General features: G+C 35.5%; 1 protein-coding gene across 6 annotated transcripts in view; it reads left to right on the forward strand.

Annotated features, from left to right (window-relative positions):
• The window catches only part of PEAK1 (pseudopodium enriched atypical kinase 1), a 384683-nt gene that overhangs the window by 128542 nt on the left and 240810 nt on the right, over positions 1 to 15331 (forward strand). Inside the window, exon 1 of one of the 6 annotated variants that reach the window (XM_053593372.1) lies at positions 10935 to 10996. The exons of the other annotated variants lie outside the window; for them this stretch is intronic. The gene's annotated coding sequence lies outside the window, so the exon portion shown is untranslated. Of the gene's footprint in view, positions 1 to 10934; positions 10997 to 15331 lie in introns of those variants that run through there. 6 annotated transcript variants of the gene reach the window in all.

Consider the following 15331-nt stretch of genomic DNA (forward strand, 5'->3'; position numbering starts at 1 on the left):
AGATCATATCACTAAGTGTAAAACACAAAACTGTAAAACTTACTGAAGGAAATACAGAAAGCAGTCAAGGTCAACATCTACAGTGATAAGTCATGTACCCTTGATATGATATGATATGATGAAAATGAACTTTACCTGTTCATTACCTGTGATCTTCCTGTCTATAATACATTATCAATACATCACAGTTCTATAAAATATATGGCTAGTAATCCTCAAAACTGTCAGGGTCGATATAGTGAGCTGAATGACACCCCCCTGCAAAGATACATCCATGTCCTAACCTCCAGAACTGGTGAATGTGATCTTCTTTGAGGAAAGGGTCTTTGCAGATATATTTGAGTTAAGGATCTTGAGATGCACTCATGCTGGATTATTTAGGTGGTCTCTAAATCCCATGAGAAGTACCTTTATAAGACACAGAAGACACAGTTATAGCAAAGGCCATGTGATGACAGAGGCAAAGATTGGAATGATGGAGCCACAAGTCAAGGGACACCTGTAGCCACTAGAAGCTAGAAGAGTCAATGGATTATTTTCCTCTTGAGATTTCTGAGGGAGTGTAGCCCTGCTGATAAATTGATTTTACATTTCTGACCTCTAGAACAGTATGAGAATAAGTTTCTGCTTTTTAAGCCATCAAATTTGTGGATGTTGTTATAGCAGCCATAGTATACATCTAAAACTGTTCTAAAATAAAAGGTTTCCTTTTTAGGAAAAGGAAAAGGTACGTTTCTTGGGAATAAAATGAATCCAGAAAATTCCATCCCCAGAAAGCAAAAGTTTTCTTGCTTTGGTATTTATGTGTTGGAAGAAGTCTGCTTATTGTCTGTTCTCCTCTCTTCCTTCAACAGAACCTATAGTCAGCCTTGCCATTCAAGGCAGATGGGACCATTGGGGAAAAACATTTAGTCAACTACAGAGGAAATGAGTGCTAGATACCCATTCTAAACAAAGTAGCACTTTGGCTTTATTACTCTCTTCCTTTCTTCCTAAATAATTTAGTCTGAAAGTCATGATAGTGGTGATAGCTGGGCATACCTTTAATTTTAGCACTTTGGGAAGCTGTGATGGAAGGATCACTTGAGGCCAGGAGTTTGAGATCTGGTCAACATTTTAGAGACCCTGTCTCTAAAAAAAAAAAAAAAAAAAAAAATTTAAAGCCAGTCTGTAGTCCTAGCTGCTCAGAATGCCGAGGCAGAAGTATCACTTGAGCGTAGGAGTTTGAGGCTGCAGTAAATTATAGTCGTGCCACTGCACCCAGACTGGTTGACAGATTGATACCCTATCTCAAAAATAAAGTAAATCATGAGATAGAGCCCACGAAGGTAGGTGTCTCTGCTAACGCTGGCAGTGAAAGAATAGGACAAGATGTGCTACACACATCTCCCTGTACCAGAAATTCGTAGGGAAGAGCTAAGAGAATGAGGGACTTACATCTAAAGCATACAGAATCCACCTGAAAAAGAGCACTCATTGACCAATTCTTGAACAGTCATCACACTAGTCATATTGTCAAATTATATCTCATTAAATAAAATAAGCTTGAGTCCATAGCAATATCATAAATTAATGGGGGAAAGAAAAGGAATAACAGAATTAGAAGAAAATCACCATTTGAGAACCATTGTAGTACAATCATTTTATCCACGAAATGTTACCCTGTTTCCCCGAAAATAAGACATCCTCCAAAAATAAGACCTACTTACAGGAAAAATAAGACGTCCCCTGAAAATAAGACCTAGCGCATCTTTGGTAGCACACTTTAAAATAAGACACTGTCTTATTTTTGGGGAAACAGGGTAGTAGATGCTGAAATTAATGGGTGTGGGTAAAAGTTTGATGAGCAATGGACTGAGTAGTCTCAAGGAATCTGTTCACAAATTATCTACCAATTATCAAGGACAGAAAGATTTTACAGGGGTAGGGACCTGGTAAATACCACCCTAATCAGGTAGTGAAAGTTATTAGTAATAGTAATGAGAAAATGCAGTTACACACTAGTTAATAGTATACAATGTGAGGAACATAGTAGTATTTCTGTGATACTCCTGCCAAAAATACATAACTGAAATCTAATTTTGAAGAAACATCAGAGAATTCCAAATTGAGGGACTTTCTGGAAATTACCTAACCTATAACTTTCAAACCTGTAAATATTATCAAAGTCAGGGAAAAACATTAGAATTGTTCCAATTTAAAGAGATTACACAAATATGATGATTAAGGACAACCCATGACACTCTGCTGGATCCCTCTGCTACCAAAGACGTCCATGGGATAATTGATGAGACTTCTGTAAATATCTGTAAATACAAATATCTAGATTACAGGGTAATAATATATCATCATTAATTTGTTGATTTTGATGTTGCAGCATGGTTATTTGGGAGAACGTTTTTATTGGAGGCATTATACAAACCTAAGTTTTTAGGGGTGATGGGGCATAATGTGAGCAAACTTACTCTCACATGATTTAGGAAAAAAATCCTTGTACTTTTCTGTAAATTTGATATGATCCTTAGCATCTCAAGGCATGTGGGTTCTTTATGCAGTCTGAATAAAAAACTAGAAAGGATGCTTTTTAAAGAACCATTTAATCCATGATACTCTATCCAGCAATCAGAGCCTAGATAAGAAATAATGATAAGTAATTGGGTCTCCTCATTGTTAAAGTTAAGAATACCAAACAAAAGAAGCTATAGGATATTTTTCATTTATAATAAGAGGGTAAGTTATTTGCTGTGACTTAACTTAAAATACTATGATTTTATTTTCATTCTAGGAAACCTGTTAAAAATGTTCTGTGTTTTTAGTTCTATGTGGAATCACTATTAAACCAAGAATATATATCTTGGCTCCATATTAGTCTGTTCAGCTAAAATTAAAGATAGGTAGAATTTCTGACAAATAATAACAGTACAATTGTTAAACTATTTTAAAATAGCTCAGTTTTCTTCATTTAAAAGTTGCAAGCCTAAAACATAATAAAAATAAGAACTACCTCTTCAGAAACCCTGTGTTTAACAGTACCTTAAAATTTAACAATATAGTGTTTTGAATGATTGGAGAATCATTTAAAGTGCATGGAATATTAAATATTTGCCATGAAATGTTGAAAAATCTGAAAAGACTGATATCAATTTCTCGTTGACAGAGAAGTATTATTTCCCATTATCTACTCAGTAGGGAATTTGGGATATGATATAAATGGGATATACCTATATTAATGTCAAATCAAAATCACATAGAGGAGAGGGAACCCAGTCTTTAAACTGTAGGATCAATTTCATTAATCTTTGCCTCAATTTTCAAAATGTAGCATAGATCATAGCTGCAGAGATAACTGCTCAAAATCTATTGCCAGTTGGAAAACACTTACTAGATCTGTTATGCTTTGAGTGAGTAGCTGGTTGCAAAGTATGAGAATGATTGACGTGGTGTATTTTATCATTTACTTTTTTAATTCATAGGAGAAATCCTTTATAGCTCATAGTGTTTTTTTTTATATTGTTAGATTCCCTGTAGCTGCCAGAAAAATTCTATTTATAGCACAATTCTCCCTTGCACCCAATTTTCTTTTTGCTCAAGTTATCTTCTCCTCCCCACCCAAGCCAATATTATGAGAAGATTGCTACATCTGAGCCTAGAATATCTAGAATCTTTTCTTCAGTATGCTCATTCAGGACAAATACCTTGGTTACAAGAAATGAGTTTTAAGTCCTGTAATACTTGCTTATAGGAGCAGATATATAGCAAAATAGTACAATGTAAAATGTGGAATAGGGCATGGCAAAGAAGTTTTTCTGTTTTCCAAGAGAAAGGCTTATTTATTCTAAGAGGTCAGTTGTTTAAATGTCCAAAGGAGAAGAGGAAGCAAGTATTTCTTTGCTGAATTTTCTGCTAGGGATTCTTTGTGATTTTCAGCTAGAGTATCTGTTTTAAATAATCTGCAAATGTCCAGGGTTGTGATTAGGATATTGGTAAGCAGAATTTTATGAAAAGTCCAAAGGAAATCCATAACCTGTCATAAATTTTGATTCTATATAAAGGCACAAATAAGGAAATGGTGGTAACCTTTAATCATTGGATGTTTCCTAATAAATCAGCAATTACAGGATTCTTAAAAAAAAAATATGAACCAAGTAGCCATTTTTTTTCTTTTTTCTGTTCTTTTTTTTTTTTCTTCTTTTTTTTTTGTGGGGGGCTGGAGGGAGGGAGACAATCTCACTCTGTCACCCTGGTATAGCCAAGGCATCATAGCTCAAACTCTTGGGCTTAAATGGGCTTCTTGCCTCAGCCTCCCAAGTAGCTGGACTATAGGTGTGTACCACAACATTGGCTAACTTTTCCATTTTTTTGTAGTAGAGACAGGGTCTCACTTTTGCTGAGGCTGGTCTCAAACTCCTCTGAGTTCAAGCAATCCACCCACCTCGGCCTCCCACAGTTCTAGGATTACAGGTATGAGTCCCTGCACCCAGCCTACTTTTTTTCTTTAATAATCTAAATTCACACCATTTCTTTTCCTTTTCAAATTATTTGGTACAGGTGGTGGCTCATGACTAAAATCCTAGCACTCTGGAAGGCCAAGACAGGAGAATCTCTTGAGGTCAGGAGTTTGAGAACAGCCTGACCGGGAGTGAGACTCAGTTGCATATTATGAATCTGACAAAGGCTTGATAACAGAGAACAGGATCTACAGAGAACTCTGATCAATAAAAAAAAGCTAACAGTCCCATTTATCATTGGGCAAGAGACATGAACAGAACCTTCTCTGAGGAAGACAGGTGAATGGCTAACAAACATATGAAAAATTGCTCATCATCCCTACTCATCAGACAAATGCAAATCAAAACCACCCTGAGATACCACCTAATCCCAATAGGGTTAGCCCACATCACAAGGTCCCAAAGTTGCAGATGCTGGCATGGGTGTGGAAAGAGGGGTATACTTTTTACATTGCTGGTGGGACTGCAAACTAATACAACCTCTTTGGAAGGAAGTATGGAGAATCCTCAAAGAACTCAAATCAGACCTCCCATGTGACCCCACCATCCCACTACTAGGCATCTACCCAAAAGAAAAATGTCTATTTTATTATAAGGAAATTTGCACTAGTTTGTTTATCACAGCTCAATTTACAATCGCCAAGATGTGGAAACAGCCTAAATACCCATCAACTCAGGAATGGATTAACAAATTGTGGTATATGCATACCTTGGAATACAATTCAGCCATAAGAAAAGACAATGATTTCACATCTTTTGTATTAACCTGGATGGGGTTGAAACACGTTCTTTTTAGTAAAGTATCACAATAATGGAAAAGCATTTATCCGGTGTACTCAATACTAATAATGAAGCCAATAGATGATCTAATGAGCAGTTCTCAGCCTGTGGGTCACGACCCACAGGAACTGTATTAAAGGGCCATGGCATTAGGAAGGTTGAGAACCACTGATCTAATGCATGCCCACAAAGGAGAAAATCTCATTTCAATTCAAGTTGGGGGAAGAGGGTGGGGATGATTGGTATACCTTTTAAGTGTGGGACATAACAAGAGGGACTCTACCTAAAAAATTCAAATATTTTGACCTAGTTGTTTGTACTCTCACATTAACCTGAAACAAAAAAAGAAAAAAGAAAAATTAGCCAGGTGTAGTGGTACATGTCTTTAGTCCCAGCTACTTGGCAGGCAGAGGCAGGAGGATCAGTTGAGCCCAGGAGCTTGAGGTTGCAGCGAGCTATGGTTGTTGCTATTGCACTCGAGCCTGGGCGACACAGTGAGACTGTCTCAAAAAAAGAGGAAATCTGAAACTTTGTACAGACAGAAAAATGAGGGCCAGGAGTAATTGAAATGTTTGGTATACCTGTTTTATTAATGCAAATGAATAAATATCATTTACTCATTTTCATAATTAAAATGCATTTTTCTTTTCTTTCTTTCTTTTTTTTTTTCTTTTGAGACAGTCTCACTCTGTCACCCTGGGGAGAGTGCCATGGCATCATAGCTCAAAACAACCTCAAATTCTTGGGCTCAAGCAATATTCACTAATAATAATTGATGAGATTTCAACTTATAAAGCATGGTTTTTTAGAAGCTATTGAATTTTGTAGTTTGTAAAGAGGTATCATTGGGACCTTTGAGGTATAAACTTAGAGATACCATCCTATCCTCAGATATCACATGCCTACAGACCTTTTTTTTTTTTTGTCCTTTTTATTTTTTATTGTTGGGGATTCATTGAGGGTACAAAGATCCAGGTTACACTAATTGTATTTGTCAGGCAAAATCCCTCTTACAATTGTGTCCCTCCTCCAGGAGGTGTGCCAAACACCACGCCCCCCCCCATTTCCTCCTTCCCTCTCTCCGCTACCCCATTTCCCCACCCCCCACCATGTACTAGGTCATCAGTTGTCTGCATGTCAGTATATTGAGTACATTGGATTCTTGCTTCTCCATTCTTGTAATGCTTTACTAAGAAGAATGTATTCCACCTCCAATCAAGTTAGTACAAAAGATGTAAAGTCTCCATCTTTTTTAGTGACTGAATAATATTCGATGGTATACATATACCACAGCTTGTTAATCCATTCCTGGATGGTGGGCATTTAGGGTGTTTCCACATTTTGGCAATTGTAAATTGAGCTGTGATAAACAGTGTAGTACAAATGTCCTTAAGGTAAAAGGATTTTTTTCTTCTAAGTAGATGCCCGGTAATGGGACTGCAGGATCAAATGGGAGGTCTAGGTTGAGTTCTTTGAGCGTTGTCCATACTTCCTTCCCAAAAGGTTGTATTAGTTTGCAGTCCCACCAGCAGTATGAAAGTGTTTCCTTCTCTCCACTTCTATGCCAGCATCTTCAGTTTTGAGACTTTGGGCCATTCTCACTGGGGTTAGGTGATATCTCAGGGTGGTTTTGATTTGCGTTTCTCTAATAATTAGGGACGATGAGCATTTTTTCATATGTTTGTTAGCCATTCGTCTGTCTTCTTTAGAGAAGGTTCTATTCATCTCTCTTGCCCATTGATACAAGTAATTGTTGGTTCTTTTTATGGTGCTTAATTTGTGTTCTCTGTAGATCCTAGTTATCAATCTTGTGTCCAATTAATCATATTTCCCATTCTGATGACTATTTGCTTTTGTTCTCTCCTTAGCTATACAAACTATTCAGTTTAATTACTTCCCATTTGTTTATTTTTGCTGCTGTTTCAATTGCCACTGAAGTCTTCTTCATAAATTTCGTCTTTTCCCAGGCCAATACCTTCAAGTGCCCCCCACCCCCAGGTGTGTTCTTCAAGGATTTTTATTGTTTCATGTCTTGGATTCAGATCTCTTGTCCATCTTGAATCGATTTTAGTGAGTAGAGAAAGGTGCAGGTCCAATTCCAGTCTTTTTACACGTGGTTATCCAGTTCTCCCAGCACCAGTTACTGAATAGGGATTCTTTCCCCCAGTGCATATTCTTGTTTGATTTATCAAAGATTAGGTGTCTGAAAGATGTTAGCTTTATCTCATGGTTTTCTATTCAGTTCCAAATGTCTGTGTCTCTATTTTTGTGCCAATACCATGCTGTTTTGATCACTGTGGCCGTGTAGTACAGTCTAAAGTCTGGTAAGTTGATGCCCCTGGCTTTGTTTTTATTACTAAGAATTGCCTTATCTATACGGCATTTTTTCTGGTTCCATAAAACAAAGAATTTTTTTTTTCCAAATCTTGAAAGTATGATGTTGAGATTTTAATGGGGTTTGCTTTGAATCTGTAGATAGCTTTGGGAAGTATAGACATTTTCACAATGTTGATTCTTCCCAGCCATGAGCACGCTATGTTCTTCCATTTGTTAATATCCTCTGCTATTTCTTTTCTTAGGGTTTTGTAATTTTTTTTTAATAGAGATCCTTCACCTCTTTCGTTAGGTATATTCCTAGGTATTGCATTTTCTTTGAAGTTATTGTGAAGGGAATTGTGTCCTTGATTAGCTTCTCATCTTGGGCATATACAAAGCCTCCTGATTTTTGGACATTTATTTCATATCCTGAGTGAGACCTTACTGTATTTTTTGCTTACTTTGAGGAGTCTTGTGGTTGAGTCTTTGGAATTCTCTAAGCATAAGACCATATCATTGGCAAAGAGGGACAGTTCACCTCTTCTGCCCCTATTTGGATGCTCTTTATTTCCTTCTCTTGACTGACTGTATTGGCTAAAACTTCCAGCATTATGTTTAATGGAGTGAAAGTGAAAGCTTTTCCACTTAGAACTGGAAACAGACGAGGTTGCCTATAGATTTTAAATGGAAACATCTTATTGCACTAAGAGAAATTGCCCCATGAAAAATGTTTTCCACGTGTTTGACCAGCACTGTTGATAGGGTGACTGAATTCCTCCAAGGAGGACAAGCTATTAAGTGGCACATGCTTTAGGGAAGAGGCAGTCACAGGTGTTAGTAATACATACTTTATATTACTGCTAACACAGGCTTATACGAAGAAATATTTTTTATTTTCAGCTTGGAATAAGTTTGAAATTAGAATATTTAATTTTCTTATTAGAAACAGTGAAAATGTTGGTTTTAAATAGCTGTGAAACATTTACTTTGTTATGTGAATGACAGTTGTCATTCATGAAATCTGCTGCTTCAGGGAACATTTCGTACTCCTTGTGTATCTTGAGACCTAATTTTAGCAAATACAAATCACCTAAACTCTGCCAAATTCAGTTAGATATCCTAACCAGACATAAGAGTCGACCATAGTCTGGACCTTTCAGATCTACATGTAACTGATTACTTCTGATTAAGTCCAACTGTGGTTATTTTAGACTAAACTGTAATTTTGATCTTTTGATGTCCTAATGTGACAGTGATTGATCTCCTAGGGTATTCTTGTCTTCTATGCTGTAGTATTTGGTGCTTTTGGCCAAAGTTTTGTGCAGCCTTGTCCCTTCCTCCTTCCCTTTCTTCATTCTTTATGTTTTTTCATTTTTCATTTAAAAAAAATATAGGCCCCTTTGAAGGCGAAGCCTCCTAAAAGCTATCATAGATCATAGTTAACAATAATCTGCTATAGAATAAAGTTATCCACTACTGTTTTAGGTACAGATAACTCATTTGCCAAACAAAATAAGGCATCCTTCATTCTTTTTTTTTTTTTTTTTTGCAGTTTTGGCCTGGGCTGGGTTTGAACCCGCCACCTCCGGCATATGGGGCCAGCGCCCTATTCCTTTGAGCCACAGGCTCCGCCCCTTCATTCATTCTTATTCCCTAGTGGCCCATTTACTTTTCATTCAACTTTAGCTTGCTTTCTTAGTCTCTCTGTTCAGTCCCCTCTTTAGTTTTTAATGACAGAAAATAATGTTTTAAAGAACAGTGGATCTTCAAGTTACTATACTTCCTCTTCTATCTGCAAGTTAAATATTTAAAATAACTCCTTATGGTAAAATATCACTTTAAATTTTACAAAAAAAACACAAATAATTTATTGCCTATTCCAGGTACCTCAGATTTTCTTTGTGCGAGAAGTATTCACTGTTTGAGTTTTAGCTGATAAAGCTATGTATGCAGATAAAACAGGAAGAAAACCATTCTTTCTTTTACCAGCTGCCCCAAAACAATAATTCATATAGATGAAACTGGGTGGATATAACTATATAACATAATCTTATTTTTAGCATTTGGACATTTTGATTTCTCGTTGAAATAGATATTTTCCTGTTGACTTAACTACAAGATAAGAAGTCTAACCCATTGATTGGAATTTTCAGTTCTGTTTATGACCTCATCATACTTTATGTAGTGCTGTGCTCGAATTTACCAGCTTACAATCTTGAGACAATATCTTAAGATGAGTCAGTTTTCAGTATTTAAATAATTACATGGTAACCCACACGGAGAGTTTCTGCTTAAATGAATAAGAATATGATGCTTTCTTATTAAGGTTAAGATAGTTGAATGTTTGAAAAGGAGAGTTAATTAAATGGACTTGACAAAACATAATTTTGAAAGTATCTATTGTCTCCAAACCCAGTAAAAGTGAAGATGCATCAGTTCTCATTATAATATTCTATACGGATATTTTTATTTTAGAAATGTCTTTTTTCTAGGGTTAGGGTTAGGGTTAAAATTTTTTTAAAAATGTCTTTTTTCTTTTCCTTAGTATTGGCTACTCTTCTGTGTTGTATATACCACGCTTATTTTAATGTAACACTCTTCTAGATGAAGAAATACATGGCTTAAAAGAAAACTTGGAGAACAGACCATTGAGGTTGTCATTTACAGAAATAGTTCTGACTACCAATATGGCCTGCACGTGTGAGCCATCAGTCACCCTGAGAAGTCTTCTTTATAAGCTTGATCAAGGTTATTAAAGCCAGAGGAAAACTAATATTCAATGCTTCTGCTGCTTTATTTATCATTTGATTTAACTTAGAAGTACTTTAGGCCTACTTCAGTACTGTTCATTTATTGGTAATAATTGTTAATTGATAAAGTGGGATTTGATGTCAACTGTTTGCTGTCAACCCATCTTTTCATTTTTTATATCTTGCTTTTCAAATTGTATGGATCATATTAGAATTGTAATGAAACACTAATCTTTTTAAAGCATTTTTTCCTTAATGAGGTATAGATATAAGACCAAGTCTAAAAACTCAACCGTAGACTAATGTCTAGCCCCCATACTAGGTATTGATGGTATTTAATTTTTCATTTATATTATTGATGTGCCAGATGTTCTGTGCATGCTACATAAGACTGTAAGTTTCCTTTCAGGACTTAACAAGGCTATTATGATTATATACCTTTTTATAACAGTCTAATAAGATGGTTTGGTGCCAGAGTGTATTCATATAGTTTGTATTTTCTTTTATCCTTAGAACAACCCTGAAATTGTTATCTGTGTTTTAGGTAAACCAGAGGTTCAACTAGATTGAATATTTTACCTAGACAAAAATTCAAGTGTCTGGATTCCTTGTTAATGCTCTATCTGGTAGTGAGCAGCAATGGTACGTTATTTCATGATATTAGATGTCAAGCAATAATATGAGTAATTTTTTACATGCATAGCCCTGACATTTTTTTAAGCACTCTGTATTATTTCAAAGAAAAAAATACAGGAAAACAGAATTCTTGTGTTGTTATACTTAATATGGTTTCATTTATTCCTTCTATATTCAGTAGATGCAAACCTATATGTTGCTAAAGTATCAATACAAGAACAGTTTCAACCCTCAAGGAGATCAGTATATCAAGACACTGTTGGCTTACCCAAGACAATGTGATATAAGCCAAGTTTTCTGAGCAGAGTAGAAAAGCCTTTTGTTTTTACTGTTAAGGGGTAAATGTATGATTGGAATTATCCTTTTCCTGCCATGAATACAGAGGTAATGCTTGCATCTACAGCAAGCACCTTTGAAGCAATGATTCAACACATAAAGAGAAAGAACCTTGGACTTTATGATATTCTTGAGCCTGTGTATCAATCCTAGACTAACCACCTCTAGACATCTTGTGTGGAGAGAAAAAGTAATGTCCTATTTGTTTAAGTCACACATAAATGAGATTTCAGTTAATTGTAGACAAATAATATATGCTCTCTCTTGAATTTTTTTTCTTTCTTACAATGGAAACAATCTACACTAGACAGTGGTATAATCTATATCACTCTGCTACAAGAGTAATCAATCAGTATTTCATCAACCTTATATGTTCTTATATTTTCTTCTCCTTCTTCTGTTTTTTTTTTTTTTTTTTTCTTTTTTCTTTTTTGAGGCCCGGGCTAGAATGCTGTGGCATCAGCCTTGCTCACAGCAACCTCAAACTCCTGGTTTCTTCTGCCTCAGCCTTCTGAGTAGCTGGGTCTATACGCATGTACCACAATGCCCAGCTAATTTTTTTCTAGTTTTAGTAGAGATGGGAATCTCACTTTTGCTCAGGCTGGTGTTGAACTCTTGAGCTCAAGTAATCCTCCCACCTCGGCTTCCCAGAGTGTTAGGTTTACAGGCATGACTTAGTTTCTCTAAGTCACGAATTACACTGTTGGCTGTGAGTTCAGTGTTAAAGAATCAGTGATATATAGTAAACATGGTATTTTTAAACAGAAATAGGCTCAAAACAAGGTTGTATGTTGATCAGCTGATGAAAATGTTGTGACTGGAGGCTCCTAGAAACCTAACACTCTTTTACATTTCCCTTAGAAGTAATGGCTCACTATTCACTAATTCAGTGTTCATAGCATTTTAGTTGAACATAACTACCTCAAATAACAAGAATCGAATGTATGTTTGTATATGTGCATGTATTCTGCTACTCTTTTATAAGTAATCCTTACATTTGTACAGTGTAGGCATTAGTTTTCATTTATACTTGAGGTTATGGTCATAAGAAATACATAACTCTTTTAATAAAAATAAATGTATACAAGATGAAAATAGTTTGTTGTTTTAGACCAGATGGATGACTCCATATTCCCTAAGTCAGAGGTTTTTTCATAAAATAGGATATTGAAATATCAGTGATATTGACCAGCAGGATACAAATGGTCATCTACAGCATTCTTGAGCATAACATGATCATCAGGGTCACATTGGTAGGCCACAGTTTCTTTTATGCTTGACATTATTTTCTCTAGCAATCTTGCAACATTATCAGTCCTTCTTCTCTTAGAGAAATTTATTTTATAATGGCGTTTATGTGTGAGAGGTTTCATAATTAAAGACTAGTGTGCATGCATTCAGATCTGTCAGTTTGCTTGAATATAGTAGGTCAAAAGCATTTTTAAACTTCATGCATGTTGGTTTATATCAGTAGGGGTACTTTAAAATGACAGATAAAATACAAGAATGAGAATTAACTGTATCTTCGGACATACCAGCAGTGTTATGTTAAAAATTAACATCTTTGTAGCTCACTGTTTATTTACTGTCTCCAAACCCGAAAGCAGGGAATTGGCATTTACAGAGTGAAGGACAGGAAGACACGCAACCCCATGGAATGCTTTTACATTCCAAAGTGATTCTGTGCTTGTTAGCATGTATCTGTTTTCTAATCATGTTCTTTTTGGTATAGAAAATGTGCCTTGGGTGTTATATGACTATTCAGTTAAAAGTTTAAAAATGGTGTATACGTACATTTAGAGATGCTCTAGTTTGGGATAGTGATTTATTTCTGCCGTTTGTGCTTCTGACATTATTCTCTTCTGACCGATTTGGTCTTCTGTAACTTCTGTCTTTACTGCAGCCAGTAGATTTTGTGTGGTAAGAGTAGTTATGACAGCACCTTTTCCACCTTATTTTTGGTAAATGGCCTTAATCTTCACTCTTCATATGGAATAACCTCTTCGATCTATCCTTCTGCATTGTTGATTAATGTATTTAAGGATTGATGCTCATTTATTATACTGCATCCAGAAAGCAAACCATTTATATCTTAAGTTTCTGTGAATTGAACATCAAGCTTACAGTATTTTCATTTTCCCTGCTGATTTGGCACAATCACGTGTTCTAATATTATAGATTATTTTGTAAGATTGATTAGCCCTTGACCTAACTGAAAGGGAGTCAGTTACCTAATATAGTTAATAAACTATAGTTAATAAAAATAGTTAATAAAATATTATGCAATATAGAGATATAATTTGAGAATTTTAGGTAAAGTTCTTTTAGTAAATGCTAATTAAGTTGGGATACCTTCTTAAGTAAGAAGTAAGTAAAATACTTCTAAGTATTTTGGGAATTGATTAGAAGATGAAAATATTTCTCTGACTTAATTTAGCTCTAATGGAACTGCAGGATAGTATCTAAATGGCAACTGTGTCATCTGGTTTCAGAAAAACTGAAAATCTTTGATGAATCATTGGTTGTAGTACCTAAACCTTTTCAGAGGGATAGCTTCATTTGTGAGCTTATACTTACTGTTTACTCCTCCAAGGCTCACCATATATATGTCTCCTTAGCTTCCTCTCAGTGTGTTCATTTCCATGTCTGTTTTACTTACTCAAATACTTTTATTTTTTCTCTTCAACAATCTGTGAACAATTATGCCTTGGATCCCTCAGGTTAAGTCTTTTTCTCCAAAGAAGTGTACTGAAATCAATCTAGTTTTTCCTTCTAGCTTTATATGAATAAATTGTATGCTGCTTTGTCATTATTTTGTTTAGTTTCATTTTATTCAATTAAAAATGTTCTGAGTGCTTATTTTGCTGATGTATACGCTTGGTGGGGTAGAGAAGTATGCTTTGGTCAGGATTTCCAGAGGTGATTCTGGACCTGAATCTTAAAGAGTAAGTAAGAGTTTCCCATGTGATATAGAAGGCAGGTGAGGATATGTTGGCAAAGAGAACAGTGTGAGAATACGTGTGATTGACAGATAGTTTAGGGTGTCTGTGATGTGATAAAATGCATAGGCAATGAAGCTGAAAAGATAGGCATTAGCCAGGTCTTTGAGGACTTTATGTCATGTGGACATTTATTCTGTGAGTGAACTTGGATGTGATTGATAGGTTGGTATTGAAGAGTTTGACATATGAGGATTTGATGTATGATAGTGCTTGATGTGGCAAGACTTATTTTAGACCAATCATTCTGGCAGCAGTATGTACATAAATTTGAGGTAGAATAAGGGTAGAGATAGGCAGATGAGTTATTACTGAATTGGTTCATATTTAGAGATAATCTCAATTTTGATACTATTAATAAGGATGGAGTTGAGGAAACTTGAAAAATGTCTAGAGTTGTAATCAGTTAGACTTGACGATGATTATTTAAATGTGAGATTATCATGGAAAAAGTTTTTGAGTATCTATGGTGTTAACAGTGGCAGGAACTTTTAAAAAGAACCAGATTTCTTCAGAGAAGTTTCTGTTCATGTCTCTTGCCCACAATGAAACGTAAGCACTCCAATTTGTATAAATAATCAACACACTGAAATGGGCATAAATGTATTTATGATCTATGTACAAAAGACTTAATAAAAAAATTATAAAAAAAATAAAAAGAACCAGATTTTAGGAAAAGACGACCAGCTCAGTTTTGAACATACTGAGCTTTTGTCATGGAATCTTCCATTTTAAACATTCAGCCTATGACTGGATGTTGGAGTCTGAGGCTCAAATGAAAGGTCAGGTTTAAAGGTCCTCTCCATCCTGGTGGGAACACAGAGAATGTGGATAGAGTCTAAGTCAGGGGTCCTCAAACTTTTTAAACAGGGGGCCAGTTCACTGTCCCTCAGACCGTTGGAGGGCTGGACTATAGTTTAAAAAAAAAAAAAAAACTCTGAACAAATTCCTATGCACACTGCACATATCTTATTTTGAAGTAAAAAAACAAAACGGGAACAAATAC

This window comes from Nycticebus coucang, chromosome 6 (genome assembly GCF_027406575.1).
Source record: "Nycticebus coucang isolate mNycCou1 chromosome 6, mNycCou1.pri, whole genome shotgun sequence".
Classification (NCBI taxonomy): domain Eukaryota; kingdom Metazoa; phylum Chordata; class Mammalia; order Primates; family Lorisidae; genus Nycticebus; species Nycticebus coucang.